This window comes from Balaenoptera physalus (assembly GCF_965194825.1).
Source record: "Balaenoptera physalus genome assembly, chromosome: 14".
Classification (NCBI taxonomy): Eukaryota; Metazoa; Chordata; class Mammalia; order Artiodactyla; family Balaenopteridae; genus Balaenoptera; species Balaenoptera physalus.
The window spans coordinates 92640353-92659297 of NC_138893.1; the positions used below are offsets into that span (position 1 = coordinate 92640353).

General features: G+C 45.8%; 1 long non-coding RNA gene across 1 annotated transcript; it reads right to left on the reverse strand.

Annotated features, from left to right (window-relative positions):
- Positions 1–4033: 4033 nt before the first annotated feature.
- Positions 4034–11946, reverse strand: LOC309642196. Its single transcript, XR_014253039.1, has 4 exons — positions 11849–11946; positions 10618–10715; positions 6555–6630; positions 4034–4154 (listed from the first exon to the last, which is right to left on the reverse strand). It is a non-coding gene; the product is annotated as an uncharacterized lncRNA (long non-coding RNA).
- Between the last annotated feature and the right edge of the window lie 6999 nt (positions 11947–18945).

Consider the following 18945-nt stretch of genomic DNA (forward strand, 5'->3'; position numbering starts at 1 on the left):
GCCTTCAGGTTCCTTCAGGTTTGGCTCCTGTGGCTGCCAGTCCATGTCCGTGTGTCCTGGTGCAGGGCTGGTGGGTTTGTGTTCAACTGGGAGGAGCACTGTGGGTCTCTGTGCACGGACTTCGCTATCTGAGGCCCGATTGCTTCAGAAGTGGTTGCATCCCCCCGTTGCGTACCAGGCTTTCCATTGCTCCACATCCTGCTGATATTTGATACTATGTCTTTCATGTCTGCCATTCTGGTAGGTGTATGCACAGTATTTTTCTTATGGCTTTAATCCCTCTGTTGTTAGTGAAGTTGTGCATCTTGTGGTATTCATGGACTATTTCCTGTTGTTTTTGGAAAAGTTTTAAAAATTGTGGTCTGGTACACATAACATAAAATGTACTATCTTAACCATTTTTAAGTGCACATTTCAGGGTCAGGAAATAATTCACACTGTTGTGCAAACCTGACCACCATCATCCTCCAGAACTTTTTCATCTTGCAAAATTGAAACAGTCCCCATTAAACACTCACTCCCCATTGTCCCTCCCTCAGCCTCTGGCCCTCAACATCCTACTTTATGTCTCTATATTTCCGACTGCTCTAGGGGCCTTGTATGAGTGGATCAAGCACTGTTTGTTTTTTTGTGTCTAGCTTACATCACTGAGCATAATGCCCTCAAGGTTCATCCCTGCTGCATCCTGTGTCAGAATTGACTTCCTTTTTAGGCTGAATAGCATTCCCTTGTATTGATGGACCGTGTTTTTCTTCTCCATTCTTCCCTTAGTGGACACATGTAATATCTACATTCATTTCTGCTGTCATAATATTTGTGGAATAAAATCAGAAAGTCCTATGAATCAAAAGTCATTTGCCATTAACTTTTTTCTTAAACTTTTTTGTTGTGGAAAACATCAAGGCTAAGAAAAGGGAAAAATACATGTCAGCTTCACTTGTGTTCAGGAATTAATGCTTTACGGATTCACTTTATTCCCTGTGTGTGTGCTATGCGTGTGCATGTGCCTGTTTGCATAAATATGCTGTGCATGTGGATAGGTATGTGAACTTGCACACATTAGTGTGTGCATGGGCATATGGGTGCATGTGTGTTCACATGCTAGTGTGTGAATATATTTGTGCTGTGCACGTGCATATGTTTGTGTGTGTGCTGTGCCTGCCTGTGCGCACACCTGTGTGTTTGCTGGAACCACTTGCAAGTTGGCTGCAGACTGAATTGTGCCCCAGATATATCCGCACGCAGCTGCTCTAACAATCCTGCGTAGCCACGTAAAGGTCACAGATCTCAGGGATTTAAATGGAGGGAGCAGGATATCCTGACACAGAGTTTGTCTTCCAATGACTGTCACTGTCTCAGTAACATCCTTCACACCTTCTTTAAGCCGCATTCAGGGTCCAGTTTAGACTCCCATTACATTCAGTCACCTGTCCCAGGTCCCCTAAAGCAACAACGTCACCGTTGGAGAGCCCGGCCAAGGCTGGGGGTGCCCCTCCTGTTGGCCTGGCCTCCAGGCCCTGCCCTTGGCTCCTGTTTCCTCATATCTCAGCCAGGCCCCGACTTGGATCGGGCCGCCACCTCTTTCCTCACAGGGTCCCATCACCCAGTCAAGGGGGTTCATTCTCCCCCTAAACACAGCATCAGGAGTTGGGGGCTGACAGTCCACACTGGGTCTCCTTCATGTGAGACCCTGTGCTGTTGAAAGAGCAGGCACCCTGCCCTCGGGGGTGGGGGACTGGGGGGCGACATGCGGCCCACGATGGGCAGGCGGGTCTCCGGGTGGGGCGAGCCAGTGTGCAAGGAGTTCCGCGGTGGGTTCTCCTCTCCAACGGCTTCTGTGCCCCTACCTCTCCCCGTGCCTCCCCTCGAAGACAGCGCGGTGCCCGGGTTGGGAACCATGGGAGCCGTCAGCCACCGCCCCCTCTACACACACACACACACGCACACGCACACGCACACGCACACGCTGCAGGGAAGCAGGACCTGAGTGCAGGGCTCTCAGCGGCCCTGAGCGCCCCGCCCGGAATCGGCCAGCCGAATGGACAGACCGGATCTCCCGGCCCGGACCATGCAGGACTCTCCTGACCTGGCTTGCAGTGTGGCCACCTCCTTCTGGAAGCCTGGGAGTCTGGAATCAGGCCACTTCTTGTCTGTCCTGGCAGCAGACTGGGCTGCACTCTAAGAAGTTCGTGGCTCGCCCGTGGATCCTGACCATCAGGTGGCCAGAGAAATTGGGAACATTTCTGTTTTACCTGTTGAAATGTTTAATGACAAAGATTTTGTTCAGTTTCCTGACGTGGGTGTCCAAAGATGAGAGACCCATGTGTGTGATCTGTACCCCCTATGAGATCAGCCCTAAGCTAGTTTAAACATGATCAAGTTGTGTCTACATGGTAGATTTAGACCTCTGCATGTCCTGTCTACTGATTATGTTTAGAGCTGACCATGTGTTGTCTATAATAAGAAGATTTAGACCTGACCATGTTCTGTGTACGCTAGGACTATGGGGACCTGGGTAGAGACCCGGCCTGGCCTCAGTACTGGGAAGCTCCGTGCCTGCATCTGAATGTCAGTGCTTAGATGTCTAGGGTCTGGAGATGAGGTGGGCTTGTCTACATAACAGCCTCTCTTCTGAGTGTGGTGACCTGGTCCTCCCAAGGGTCAGTGCTATGGTCGGGGCCTTAGTCTTAATCCCTGCCAAGGTTCACCTTCCCTGGGGCTCATGGAGAATCCTCAGGAGGACTACCTGGCAATAATTCCAATTTACCAGCACGTGCATGGTGCATAGGGAAGCAGGTTTAGCTGCTGAATTGATTGCAGGGCACGCAGATCGGGCAAAAGGCCGATGGGTGACAGCTGAGGCTGCTGCTGAGCTCTCCCTCCAGTCTACCGTCCCTACTCAGCAGAGTCCAGAGCTGCCCCTCGGCTTTCTGCCCTGCTCTCCTGTATGTTTTCTCAGCATGTAAGTGAGACGAGAAAGGACTGAACATGCCAGCACCAGGGTCGTGTGTTCAACTCTAGTATGAAAGCTGTACAAACAGTTAAAATCACACAGAACCAAAGTGAGGACAGGAGGACTCCTCTGGGCCAAGTGTGGGGAAAGGAGACCCACCTGACACTTTTTCCCATCCCAGGAGGTCCCAGGGACCCAGCTTGTTTCCACATTGTGGGAGCCCCCTGCAGAGCCATGGTGTCCTGACCAAGGGGACGTGTGACCCCAGGTGCAGGGTCTGGGGAGGTGAGGTCACCCTGGGACTGTGGACATGTGACCCAGGTGGAGGGGTCTGGGGAGGTGGGTCACCCTGGTGAGTGTGGATGTGTGGCCCCAGGTATAGGGTGCGGGGACTGTGTGGGTCTCACCATACCTGCATGGGTCAGGATCACATGGATAGGGAGACCGCATATGCGCTCTTTGCCTGCAGTGTGTCCTGTCCCCTTTGAGATTTCCAACCTCTGCATTAAGGGTGTTGTCCTGATTAACCTGTGGTTCCTTTTCTTCTCTTCATCTTGTCACAAACATATGAGGTCAAGAATGTTCGAGTGGGTTGCTGCTCTGTGTTCCGGTGAGTGACAACACTTGGTGGTATCGTATTAATACTATAGCATATCATATGTCTAATCTATGGGGGTCACCACTGCCTGGGTCCCCCTGGACAGAGGTCAGGTGAGCACAGACTAGCCCCCCCTAAGAATGGTCTCCCACGTGCTCTGTGAGGGTACCGTGATGGCCCCTAAGGTAGGGGACTGTGTCTGGGCCTCCGACATTTGTGATGAAGGGGAGTCGAAATGGAATCTCAATTAACAAGACATTATTTTAAGAATTTATTTTAAGTGAAATAAAACACACGTCACATACCCTTTACCATCATCACCATTTTAAGTGCACGTTTCTGAGGCATCAGATAGATTCACTTTCTCGTGGAGCCATCACCACCATCACTAGAACTTTTCGTCCTGCAAAACCAAAATTCCACAACCATGAAAGTCTCATTCCCCATTCCCTCCCACTGCCCCTGGCACCGATAGCCACTTCAGTCCCTGAGTTGTCGACTCCAGGGCACCCACTGGAGTGGAATCCTGCAGTGTTTGCTGACGGGTCATTTTGGAAGAGCTGACTTTCAGTCTGAAGCGCTGCCTGTTCGCATCTGAAGAATCTGCATTTAAGGAGAGGGTGTATGAGGAAGGGGGTGTATGCGGGACAAAGGTGTCCGGGGTGCAGGTGAGCCAGGACCTGACCAGCTGCCTTTTGGGTCCTCTGGTCCCATCTCTTGGTCTGTGCCTCATCTGCATCATCACTGTCCCCGCTGGCACCGCTGGGGTGTTGTTGTCTGAATGAGAGTCCCCTGGTGCCCCTGTTCTCCTCCCCTCCTCCTGCTGGTTGCGGAGGGAACTGCTTGCTGTGTGGTCTCTACTCCTGAGGCATGAAGGACCCTGTAGCATGGACCTGCAGAGTGTGAGGTGTGGTCCCAAGAGCATGGGGCCCACATAGGACACGACATCGGGCCGTGACAAGTGCTAGGGCTGCCTCATCACTGACAGGGAATGTTGCCCAGATCCTGCTCCAGAGGGCGTGGTGGGTGGCCTGGGACCCTAGAGGCCCCATTCCTATACTGGAGCTTGGAGAGTGCATCCCCATGGGCTGAAGATTCACCCCATATCTAAGACATATCCCTCTGTCCTGTCTTTGAACTCAGGAAAACGAGCTCTCTTGTCCACAACATAGGCCTGGTCCTGTTGATATTAGGATTCTTTAAGTTAGGCGTCCTGGGATAGCAGTTTCTTTTAGGCCTGAGAAGGAACAACTCTGGAGTGTACAACAATTTCAGATGAAACTAATATTCAATGACTATCCCTAACTACTCGGTTGTTGACTTCTATTAGTCATTATTCTCCTGGTTTTAGCTCTGATGTGGGGATTACAGAGGAGTCAACATTTAAATCTTCGTAATCTGTGTATTTGTAGCTTCAGTATCGTTACTGACCCATAGTTTTTATGGTTTGGGAAGAGTTATTGATTTCATGTATCATGTAAAGGATACACAATGATGATAGGGCATTTAAGATTACAATAATAGCTAGTAAATTGTTCACAATTTCTCTACCTGTGCATCTATTGTATGCATATGAGTTTAGATGTCAATATTAGTGAAATGATATAGAGGACTAGAGAACTTATTTTAAAAATCACTATTAATGTGTGAGGAAGAAAATGTAAAAGTTCTTCCATAATCGGTGATGTTGTATCTTGAGAGCCTAGATGAAATTGATATGCCTTAGTCATATACAGGATTTTAGCCTATCATTTAACTTTGACAAAGCTACCTCACTTTTTACTTTTATCTCATTTATTGAGGAAGACATAATTGTTATGGTGTTGGCTTGAAACTGGTTGAAAAGGACTTGAGTCCTTCCTTATTTTACATTTACATAGGTAGGATCTTGAAACGTAGGATATGGTGGAGGACATCCGTGTAACCATTCTAGGTTAGGAGTAGCAATTCCCACTGCTAAGACTTCTTGTTTAGACACAAATGCTTTTCAAAGTATGAAGATTATTAGCATTACTGCTGCTACTGAGATGAATGAGCCTAAAGACAAAATATTTCATGTTGTGTGTGCCTCAGGGTACTCAGACTAACGTAGTGACATCCCTGAGAGGCCACGAAAGTGCTGCAGGAAGTCATATTTACTACTACAAATATACTTGTGAGGTGAATTTTTGCTCATGCTGAGTTAACTGTATAACCTAAGAATAGTGGGAATCAGTGTAGAAAGCCTCCTATAATAGTGAAGACTGCTCCCATGGACATTAGGTCATGGAAGTGTGCTACTACATAGTATGTATCCTGGAGGACAATGTCTGGGGATGAGTTGGCTAAGATGATTCCTGTCAAACCACCTACTGTAAAAAGAAAAACTAAAGCCTAAAACTCATAATATAGTAGGAGGTCATATAGTATTACCTCCGTGAACAGTTGCTAACCAGGGACTTCCCTGGTGACGCAGTGGTTAAGAATTCGTCTGCCAATGCAGGGGACACGGGTTCGAGCCCTTGTCTGGGAAGATTCCACATGCCGCGGAGCAAAAAGCCCGTGTGCCACAACTACTGAGCCTGCCCTCTAGAGCCCGCAAGCCACAACTACTGAAGCCCACGCGCCTAGAGGCCGTGCTCTGCAACAAGAGAAGCCACTGCAATGAAAGGGCCGCACACCGCAACGAAGAGTAGCTGCCGCTCACCGCAACCAGAGAAAGCCCATGCGCAGCAACCAAGACCCAACTCAGCCAAAAAAAAAAAAGAAAAGAAAAGAAAAAGAAAAATTAAATAAAGAGTTGCTAATCAGCTAGATACTTTTACTCCTGTAGGGATAGAAGTAATTACGGTAGCTGATGCAAAGTATGCTCCTGAGTCCACAGCTATCCCTATGGTAAACATATGATGGGCCCACAAGAGAACTCCTAAAAAACCAGTGGACATGACTCATACTATTCCCAGATAGCTGAAAGGCAATTTTTGTCCTAAATAGTAGGTAATGCTATGTGAGTTTATAACAAACCCTGTTAGGCCATGAATACAGACTTCAGGGTGAGCAAAGTATCAAAAGAGGTGTTGGTATAGGATTCGGTCTCCTCCTGCAGGGTCAAAGAAAGTAGTGTTTAGATTTCTATCTCTTAACAGCATGGCAATTCTGGCTGCTTGGACTGAGATTGGTAATTATAGTAATATGGCTATAGTTGGGGAAGATTAAACAAATAATGGTGTTTGGTATTGGGATATGACTGCTGGTTTTGTATTAAAGACAATAGTAATAAAAGTAATAATACCAAGAATTGAGGAGACACCTGCTAAATGTAAGGAGAAAACAGTTAGGTCGCCAGAGGCTCCTGCATGGGCCAGATTGCAGGCTAGAGCTGAATACACCGTCCCACTGGTACCAGAACCAGCTTCTACTATTGGTGATATGAGTAGGAGTAAGAATGATGGGGGAAGTAGTCAAAAGTTTATATGATTTATTGGGGGAAATGCTACTTCAGTTGTCCGAGTTATTAATGGCCCAAGTCAGTTTTCAAAGCCTGCAATCATAACGGGTACAGCTATAAAGAAAATTATTACAAGTGCAGGGACTGTTATGACAACCTTACAGATTTGGGCATCTCCAAGTAGCGGTCCAGGTCAGCATAGCTCAGCCTGGATTAATATAATTAAGGTGCTGCCTGCTACTCCAGCTCAAGCACCAAATAGTAAATATAAAATGCCGATATCTTTGTGATTTGTTGAAAATAATCAGCAGTGTATGAACAGAGGTAAAATGACTGAGTTAGAATTAGACTGTAAATCTAAAGACAGAGATTGAGCCCTCTTTCTGGCAAACCCTGTGGTGAATCAACAAATTGAATTGTAACTTCAGAGAAGCAGCTTCAGTTCTGCCAGTGATTATCCTGCCTTTTTTTTTTTTTTCTTTTTTTCTTTCTCAAATGAAGGAGAAGTAGACTGAAGTCAGTTGACTAGAGGATTTGCCTGTTAACTAAAGTTTCCTGGGGTTAAAACTCATCAATCTCGTAAAGATTTGGCTTCAATACAGTGTTTGCTTTACATTCAATTGATGTAGAATAAAGTCTTGCAATCCTTATTTTTAGGAATTAAGTAAATTTCACTTGTTTAGGGTTTTGAAAGCTCTTGGTCTGAACTAACCTAAATTCCTAGTCCAGCACCGATAGAATGGGTGTTGTGTGTAGTAACCGTGTGGGTATTATGATTGGTAATGATAGGAAGGTTATTTCTTTGTATGTTCAAATTGCTTTGTGTTTGTGTTGTTTAATGAAGGGAATATAGTTAGTGATGTGGAGTATGTTAGCTGCAAGTAGAAATATATGCTGAGGACTGCTATGATGGCTATTAGTGTTGGTAGAATGATGTTGTCGTTTTTGTTATCTCTTGGATAATTATTCATTTGGGTAGAAAGCCTGATAGTGATGGGCGATGTCCTAATGATACTATAATGGTGAGGAAAATGATTGTGATGGGAGGTGTTTTATCTCATGTGTGTGATAATGATACTCTTGTAGTACATGATCTGGGCATAAATAAGAAGAAGACAGTGTTGTTATGATATAAATTAGTATGGTTAGGATTGTTATAATCTGAATATACATTATAATAGCTGTTATTCATCCTATATGGGCAATTGATGAGGAGGGTGTAATATTTTCCAGGTGAGTATGGCGAAGTCTGCCTCAGCCTCCAGCTATGATTTATAATATCACTATGATTAATAGTATATTTAGGTTGATGGAAGGTGACCTGTGGTATAAAACTGAGAGGGGTGCAATTTTGTCATGTTGATAGCATCAGGTCTGCTGTTCATGGGATGCCTCGTGTGACTTCAGGCACTCAGAAGTGAAATGGGGAAAGTCCTACTTTTGTGACAAGGGCGATTGTCATGAGGGTGGATGCTGCTGGATTAAAGATTCTTGTTATTCATTGTGCTCTTTGACCAGAGTATATTAGATTAATGATAATAGCCATTATAAGTAGTATTGATGTGGTGGACTGTTTTAGGAAATATTTGTTGGATGCTTCTGTAGCTTATGGGTTCATGTTTTTTATTAGAATGGGGATACCATTAACCAGTGTGAGCTTGTTATACAATTATATTTCCTGAGAAAATGGTCAGTAGAATGATGGTAAAAACAATGAGAGTTTATTAGCACAGGAAGGATATACAAAAATATTTTTGGGGTATGGGCCTGTAGCTTACTTAGAGAACTTTACTATATAGCATGTGGTGTAATGTGGTAGGTAGCATGGAGAATGTAAAATTATTAGGAAGAATTCAATTCCAGGAATCAGAGCATTGAAACCTCTAAGATTTACTCTATCAAAGTAACTCTTTTGTCAGACATATTTCTTAAATTTGTGGTGGGTTGCCTGGTATGATGACAAGTAGTGAAAACTCTCATATACATAAGATTAATGTTAGTCGTAAAAACACTTTTCATAAGAGATGTATGCGTTGATCATATCAAAATTGTAGGTAGGAGGCTCAAATTCATAGAAAGGAGATTGTTAGATGAGTTTTAATGATGACTTGGGCTGTATATAATTCTGGCACCTAGGGATTGTCGAATGCTCCTAAAAATAGATTGCTGTGGAAATTTTATTATAGGGACATTGACATATTCTCTAGGAGGGACGGGGTGAATGGGCCTGCTACATTTTCTACATTGAAGACATATACAGGTTTTGATGCTACTTCCGTGAAATCAAGTGGGGCTTCGTTGGATTTCGGCTACTGCGGAGATAATCAAATTCTGGGTAGGGGTCAGGAGAAAATTAGTCATAGGTGTTCTTGTGTAATAATTACTGTTGAAAGTGTAAATGATCCATTTATCAGTAAGACTGAGAATAGAATAACTGCTACATTACTTCATATGAGATGATTGTGCTATTGCTCCTAGAGCTCCAGTGAGTGAGTATTTTGAATGTGAAGTTCATCCAGATCTGAGGATGGAGTAAATGGCTAGGTGTGATATGGCTAATAGAAATAATATGCCTACATTTATATTAATTAGTGGATAAGATATGGGAAGAGGAATTCATGTTGTGAGAGCCAGGGTTAAGGCTAGCATTGGGGTTAAGGCTAGCAAGAGAAGCCACCGCAATGAGAAGCCCGCGCACCGCAACAAAGAGTAGCCCCCGCTTGCCGCAACTAGGCAAAGCCTGCGCATAGCAACGAAGACCCAACGCAGCCAAAAACAAATTAATTAATTAATTAGTTAACTATTTTAAACAAAAGTACTATATCCTTCTGTACAGCTTCTCTGGGAAGAACAGAGAGATGGCGTAGGAGAGTGAGAAAGACCAATATTTAGTGCACATCTCTCATGCAGCTGCTCTGCTGGCTCAGATAGATTTATCCCCACTTTACAAAGGAGGAAATAATCTCAGAGAGGTTTAGTAATTTTCCCAAAGCCAAACAGCTATGGAGTGGCAGAACCAAGATCTGAACCAAGTCTGTTACCTTCAAAGCCTAAGTCCTCATCACAACAAAACTCAATTAATATTTACATTTATCGAATTACATTGCAACCTGGGGAGTTCTTGGCACAATCCTGAATAAGAGTGAGAAAGAAAGAAATAGCATTGTTCCTACAGTCAACCCAAATTTTTGGAGCAGCTGCTAGATGCCTGGCCCTTTTTGGGGCTCAGCAGTGATCAAGACAGGAAGAGTCCTGCTTTCATGAACCACGTAGTGGGGAGGAGAGACGGGTGCAACTTGGGTGAGGGATTTCACCTTGCTGGACCTCTGTTTTGTCATCTGGAAAATGGGATGGGTGTTCCTCATTTTCTGGGATTGTCCAGCCCTCACATTCTCTGATTCCATAAGAAGCATTTGTTTTCCTGTTTCTTTAAAATTCATTCAGGCCGTGAGCTGTGATGAATGTTGTTAGCTGCTCCCCAAATCACTCTATTCCCACCCTTTTCCTGTGATCAGGTCTTTCCCGAAACATGACTCACAGTCAGTCAAGTCACAGAACCTAAGGGGCACCCAGCAGAAAAATTCCAACCCTTGCTTCCCAGGAGCTCTGCGGTCTACCTGCCAGGTAAACTTAACTCACCTGGCACAAGGTGGCCATCCCTGGTTTCACATCAACATGATCTCAGGCACAAACCTCCTTGTTTTTCCATTTTGTCTTTAAGTTACTTGTTGAAACAACTGCACAAATATGACACAGATATAAAATCAGGCATCTTCTGCCCCCAGTGCCTACTAATAAATGATTTTCTGCCACTTTAATGATAAAGATAGAACATTTCAACATTCTGCTACCCTTATTATTTGTCATTTTTTTGATATTTCTATTGACTACATCTTTCAATATTTTAACAATGGAACATTTATTTAGGGTGTTCCAGACCCAGCCTTTAGTGGTAAAGGTTTCGTTGTTATATTTCTATTATGTTTCCTTTCAAAATCATTATCCTATTTAAATGGATTAAGTCAATTCTATAGGCATTTATCTTATGATATTGATGAAATTGATACATAGAGGGCAGTAGTACAAGTTGATTGGACTTGAGAACCTCTATTAGCACAGTTAAGTATAAATATGATCTATATGTAAACCAAAGTACAGGCCGAGTGAGATTCTCTGACTTTTTTCCACTGTCTGCCCCTCAAGCCTGTGAGAAATGGAATAGTTCTTGCCCTATCAGTAAACAAAGGATGTCACAGTCTTCAGCACTTGCAGCCCTCCAATGTGAGCCGGCGGGCCCTGAGGCACTCAGGATATGCAAATACAGAATGCAGGCCCCAGAGAGCTGAGGTGCATATCAAAGGAAGGAATTCAGTGAGCCCAGGCAAAGAAAAGCGCCGCATTCCTGACCTTGGGAGAGCTGGTTTTCCTTAGTTAACAATCACCTTTGGATGTTCCCCATTACCTGCACCAGTTCCCTGCCCTGTCCCCTCCCCCCGGTACTTTAACTCAGGAAGGAAGGAGCGCAGAGGGACTCGGCTGAATAAGGGGCCTGCGCGCCTCGGGAGGAGTTTTCAGCCGCTTTCCCCGCAGTCGGGAAGAGGGGCGCTGACGCTGCAGCCGGACCCTGCGCCTCCCTTGCCCCGTTTCCCCTCAGGACGCTCAGGCCGACCCCCTCCTCACGCCCACCAGGTCTCGCGAGCCAGGACGAGGGCAGGGGCGAGAGGACGGACCAAAGTTCCCGGGAACCAGACGCTGGAGGCCGCTCTTTCTGCACAGCAGCGGCGGGTGGCAGCGAACCCCTGCCCCTCAGAAGCTGGTCTTGTGCTGCCGCCCGGGCACCGGACCAGGCGGAGGGTCGTCGCCCACTTACCCAGCCCGCCGTCCCCGCGACTGTCATGGCTTCGGCCGCCGGGGCACCTCCAGAGCCGGCAGCCTCAGTGAGGTCGCCCTGCCCTCGGGCTCCGGGGCAGTTCCGTGAAGGCGGAGGGAAGAGACCCCGCCTGAGCCGGGAGTTCCAGCTCTGAGGAAACGCGGGCTCTGTTCAGCGCGCAGTGGGTGGGACCGCTCTGCCCCAAGGCCTTCCGGGAGGGAGCGGGGCGGCGGGGGAGGGAGCCGCCAGGAGCGCAGGGCCCCGTCGGGGGTCCTGGAGGGGCGGCCCGGCCTGGGGGCCACGCCCATTGTGGCCGCAGCCCAGGCCTTTTTCCTGGAATCCTACACAAAAAAACTAGAAAGATACACAGTCTATAGTAAATACTCACAAATGATTGTTGCTGCTGTGCTCACTTTTCTATTAAAGGTTTAAAATCCATAAAACACTTTAAGTTCAAAATTAAATGAGAATTTTTACCTTTCTAATTATGTCTCTGATATTCACAGTTGTGGTTAATGAATCAGAGACTGTGGCATCACTAGTTAAAAATCAGCTTGTTAAAAAAATAGAACTCATGCCCACCGGACCTACTGAATCACAATCTGCACTTTTACAATCTCCCCAGTGTACTCGTGTACCCATGAATAGTTGAAAGGTACATTTCTACCTCGACAGGTCTTTTCTCTATGAGAAATACACACATTTTATCCAGTTTGATATAAATAAAACACTCAAAAATGCATATGCCTGTGTTGAAACCATCATTTTATCATTTCTTTTCCAGACAAGTATAGTCTCTATACTGGTTTTGTGGATCACATGCCATACTCTTTTCTTGTAGTTAGAAATAAGGTAGAGAAAGTTACTTTGTAAAAAAAAAATTATATATATATATATATATATATATATATATATATATATATATATATGTATGTATTAGTGGATAATTAAAGAGACTCTTCTAAATTAAAACCTTCTCTTAACTTGCTGTTTTCTTCTTGGGTCATATTATGAACACTTCCCGTGGCCACATGGCATGTGTACGTTTAATTTCAGGGACTGCTGACATTCCAGGATGTGGCCATAGATTTCTGTCAAGAGGAGTGAGAATGCCTGGACCAAGATCAATGGGAATTTTACAGGGATGTGATGTTAGAGAAGTATAGGAACCTGCTCTCTTTGGGTGAGGATACCTTCCTTCCAGAATTCCTTATCCAACCACAGGGTTTGGAGTGCTTCATTTGTAGAATATCTCCTGGAATCTTCTGCTTCCTACAATAGGGTTTCAGATTGCAACGTTTCAGGAAAGATTGGGAGTTTGTGGGTATAATTTTTCTTATTCTTTTAAAATTGCAGCCTCCCTTTTAATATACTTTGTAACTGCTTGGGATGTGTCTATATGAACTGTGTACTATATGCTTCTGTTATAGTCCTTACAATATTTTATTGCCTTATTTTCTCTAACAATTTTCCATGGATTCTTTGGGCTTAAGGTATATTAAAAGGGAGACTGCGAATCTGGGACTTCCCTGGTGATGCAGTGATTAAGAATTCGCCTGCCAATGCAGGGGACCCGGTTCGATCCCCGGTCCGGGAAGATCTCACGTGCCACGGAACAACTAAGCCATTGGGCCACAACTACTGAGTCTGCACGCCACAACTACTGAAGCAGGTGTGTCTTGAGCCCATGCGCCATTTATTTTTGGGAGAATAAAACCACTTCTGAGTGATTAAAATTTAGGCCAGCTAGTCAAAATGCTTTATCACCTGTTCTTCTAAAACACTGGTCAATGGAACAAGTTTTCCTAGGGATAACAGTGTAATTGTATTCTGGAGTTCATATGGGCAATATGGTTTATGACCTTGATGCTGGATCACGACATTTCAACGGTATAACTGCTATTAATTGTCTGTTTGTTCAACGATTAAAGTCTCACGTGATCTGAGTTCAGACTGGAGTCATCCTGGTTGGTTTCTGTCTATTGCAGATTTCTTCCAGTATGAAAGGACAAGAGCAATACGGCTTCCTTTACAAAATGTCTTCAAACTAAATGATGATATAATCTACATTCAATTAATTTATACATACCCTACTGTAGAACAGGGTTCGTTACGCTGGCAGAGCCCGGTAATTATGTAAAACTGAAACTTTTTCTGCACTGGTTCAAGTCCTCTTCCTAAGAATATGTTTATAATCAACATTCTTTCACAAATTACCCAATTTAATTCACCATAGCATTCCTCATATTAACCAAATGGAAAATCCTAGGCTATATACAAATCCAGAAAGGGCCAAAAATCATCAGCCCCCATGGATGATTACAACCCATTGCTGAGGCATTCCAATTACTTATTAAAGAACCACTATGTCCATCAACATCATCAATTTATATATTATTGCCCCAATGCTAGCCATAACCCTGCCTCTCACAACATGAATTCCTCTTCCCATATCTTATCCACTAATTAGTATAAATGTAGGCATATTATTTCTATTAGCCATATCACACCTAGCCATTTATTCCATCCTCATATCTGGATGAACTTCACATTCAAAATACTCACTCACTGGAGCTCCAGGAACAATAGCACAGAGGATCATCTCATATGAAGTAATGTAGCAGTTATTCTATTCTCAGTCTTACTGGTAAATGGATCATTTACACTTTCAACAGTAATTACTACACAAGAACACCTATGACTAATTTTCTCCTGACCCCTACCCAGAATTTGATTATCTCCGCAGTAGCAGAAATCCAGTGAAGCCCCACTTGATTTAACAGAAGTAGAATCAAAACCTGTACATGTCTTCAATGTAGAAAATGTAGCAGGCCCATTCACCGCGTCCTTCCTAGAGAATATGTCAATTTCCCTATAATAAACGTTTCCACAGCAATCTATTTTTAGGAGCATTCGACAATCCCTAGGTGCCAGAATTATAGATTCTTTCATCTTGTAAATATAGTTTTCTTTAAAAAATAATTTTTATAGTTTTACTACCTTTAAACAAAATGTACTCCATTGCTGTGGAATATTCCTTCATAGGAGCGTGCATGGTTCATTTCTGCATCCGTCTGTGATGGCCTTCAGGTTCCTTCAGGTTTGGCTCCTGTGGCTGCCAGTCCATGTCCGTGTGTCCTGGTGCAGGGCTGGTGGGTTTGTGTTCAACTGGGAGGAGCACTGTGGGTCTCTGTGCACGGACTTCGCTATCTGAGGCCCGATTGCTTCAGAAGTGGTTGCATCCCCCCGTTGCGTACCAGGCTTTCCATTGCTCCACATCCTGCTGATATTTGATACTATGTCTTTCATGTCTGCCATTCTGGTAGGTGTATGCACAGTATTTTTCTTATGGCTTTAATCCCTCTGTTGTTAGTGAAGTTGTGCATCTTGTGGTATTCATGGACTATTTCCTGTTGTTTTTGGAAAAGTTTTAAAAATTGTGGTCTGGTACACATAACATAAAATGTACTATCTTAACCATTTTTAAGTGCACATTTCAGGGTCAGGAAATAATTCACACTGTTGTGCAAACCTGACCACCATCATCCTCCAGAACTTTTTCATCTTGCAAAATTGAAACAGTCCCCATTAAACACTCACTCCCCATTGTCCCTCCCTCAGCCTCTGGCCCTCAACATCCTACTTTATGTCTCTATATTTCCGACTGCTCTAGGGGCCTTGTATGAGTGGATCAAGCACTGTTTGTTTTTTTGTGTCTAGCTTACATCACTGAGCATAATGCCCTCAAGGTTCATCCCTGCTGCATCCTGTGTCAGAATTGACTTCCTTTTTAGGCTGAATAGCATTCCCTTGTATTGATGGACCGTGTTTTTCTTCTCCATTCTTCCCTTAGTGGACACATGTAATATCTACATTCATTTCTGCTGTCATAATATTTGTGGAATAAAATCAGAAAGTCCTATGAATCAAAAGTCATTTGCCATTAACTTTTTTCTTAAACTTTTTTGTTGTGGAAAACATCAAGGCTAAGAAAAGGGAAAAATACATGTCAGCTTCACTTGTGTTCAGGAATTAATGCTTTACGGATTCACTTTATTCCCTGTGTGTGTGCTATGCGTGTGCATGTGCCTGTTTGCATAAATATGCTGTGCATGTGGATAGGTATGTGAACTTGCACACATTAGTGTGTGCATGGGCATATGGGTGCATGTGTGTTCACATGCTAGTGTGTGAATATATTTGTGCTGTGCACGTGCATATGTTTGTGTGTGTGCTGTGCCTGCCTGTGCGCACACCTGTGTGTTTGCTGGAACCACTTGCAAGTTGGCTGCAGACTGAATTGTGCCCCAGATATATCCGCACGCAGCTGCTCTAACAATCCTGCGTAGCCACGTAAAGGTCACAGATCTCAGGGATTTAAATGGAGGGAGCAGGATATCCTGACACAGAGTTTGTCTTCCAATGACTGTCACTGTCTCAGTAACATCCTTCACACCTTCTTTAAGCCGCATTCAGGGTCCAGTTTAGACTCCCATTACATTCAGTCACCTGTCCCAGGTCCCCTAAAGCAACAACGTCACCGTTGGAGAGCCCGGCCAAGGCTGGGGGTGCCCCTCCTGTTGGCCTGGCCTCCAGGCCCTGCCCTTGGCTCCTGTTTCCTCATATCTCAGCCAGGCCCCGACTTGGATCGGGCCGCCACCTCTTTCCTCACAGGGTCCCATCACCCAGTCAAGGGGGTTCATTCTCCCCCTAAACACAGCATCAGGAGTTGGGGGCTGACAGTCCACACTGGGTCTCCTTCATGTGAGACCCTGTGCTGTTGAAAGAGCAGGCACCCTGCCCTCGGGGGTGGGGGACTGGGGGGCGACATGCGGCCCACGATGGGCAGGCGGGTCTCCGGGTGGGGCGAGCCAGTGTGCAAGGAGTTCCGCGGTGGGTTCTCCTCTCCAACGGCTTCTGTGCCCCTACCTCTCCCCGTGCCTCCCCTCGAAGACAGCGCGGTGCCCGGGTTGGGAACCATGGGAGCCGTCAGCCACCGCCCCCTCTACACACACACACACACGCACACGCACACGCACACGCACACGCTGCAGGGAAGCAGGACCTGAGTGCAGGGCTCTCAGCGGCCCTGAGCGCCCCGCCCGGAATCGGCCAGCCGAATGGACAGACCGGATCTCCCGGCCCGGACCATGCAGGACTCTCCTGACCTGGCTTGCAGTGTGGCCACCTCCTTCTGGAAGCCTGGGAGTCTGGAATCAGGCCACTTCTTGTCTGTCCTGGCAGCAGACTGGGCTGCACTCTAAGAAGTTCGTGGCTCGCCCGTGGATCCTGACCATCAGGTGGCCAGAGAAATTGGGAACATTTCTGTTTTGCCTGTTGAAATGTTTAATGACAAAGATTTTGTTCAGTTTCCTGACGTGGGTGTCCAAAGATGAGAGACCCATGTGTGTGATCTGTACCCCCTATGAGATCAGCCCTAAGCTAGTTTAAACATGATCAAGTTGTGTCTACATGGTAGATTTAGACCTCTGCATGTCCTGTCTACTGATTATGTTTAGAGCTGACCATGTGTTGTCTATAATAAGAAGATTTAGACCTGACCATGTTCTGTGTACGCTAGGACTATGGGGACCTGGGTAGAGACCCGGCCTGGCCTCAGTACTGGGAAGCTCCGTGCCTGCATCTGAATGTCAGTGCTTAGATGTCTAGGGTCTGGAGATGAGGTGGGCTTGTCTACATAACAGCCTCTCTTCTGAGTGTGGTGACCTGGTCCTCCCAAGGGTCAGTGCTATGGTCGGGGCCTTAGTCTTAATCCCTGCCAAGGTTCACCTTCCCTGGGGCTCATGGAGAATCCTCAGGAGGACTACCTGGCAATAATTCCAATTTACCAGCACGTGCATGGTGCATAGGGAAGCAGGTTTAGCTGCTGAATTGATTGCAGGGCACGCAGATCGGGCAAAAGGCCGATGGGTGACAGCTGAGGCTGCTGCTGAGCTCTCCTTCCAGTCTACCGTCTCTACTCAGCAGAGTCCAGAGCTGCCCCTCGGCTTTCTGCCCTGCTCTCCTGTATGTTTTCTCAGCATGTAAGTGAGACGAGAAAGGACTGAACATGCCAGCACCAGGGTCGTGTGTTCAACTCTAGTATGAAAGCTGTACAAACAGTTAAAATCACACAGAACCAAAGTGAGGACAGGAGGACTCCTCTGGGCCAAGTGTGGGGAAAGGAGACCCACCTGACACTTTTTCCCATCCCAGGAGGTCCCAGGGACCCAGCTTGTTTCCACATTGGGGGAGCCCCCTGCAGAGCCATGGTGTCCTGACCAAGGGGACGTGTGACCCCAGGTGCAGGGTCTGGGGAGGTGAGGTCACCCTGGGACTGTGGACATGTGACCCAGGTGGAGGGGTCTGGGGAGGTGGGTCACCCTGGTGAGTGTGGATGTGTGGCCCCAGGTATAGGGTGCGGGGACTGTGTGGGTCTCACCATACCTGCATGGGTCAGGATCACATGGATAGGGAGACCGCATATGCGCTCTTTGCCTGCAGTGTGTCCTGTCCCCTTTGAGATTTCCAACCTCTGCATTAAGGGTGTTGTCCTGATTAACCTGTGGTTCCTTTTCTTCTCTTCATCTTGTCACAAACATATGAGGTCAAGAATGTTCGAGTGGGTTGCTGCTCTGTGTTCCGGTGAGTGACAACACTTGGTGGTATCGTATTAATACTATAGCATATCATATGTCTAATCTATGGGGGTCACCACTGCCTGGGTCCCCCTGGACAGAGGTCAGGTGAGCACAGACTAGCCCCCCCTAAGAATGGTCTCCCACGTGCTCTGTGAGGGTACCGTGATGGCCCCTAAGGTAGGGGACTGTGTCTGGGCCTCCGACATTTGTGATGAAGGGGAGTCGAAATGGAATCTCAATTAACAAGACATTATTTTAAGAATTTATTTTAAGTGAAATAAAACACACGTCACATACCCTTTACCATCATCACCATTTTAAGTGCACGTTTCTGAGGCATCAGATAGATTCACTTTCTCGTGGAGCCATCACCACCATCACTAGAACTTTTCGTCCTGCAAAACCAAAATTCCACAACCATGAAAGTCTCATTCCCCATTCCCTCCCACTGCCCCT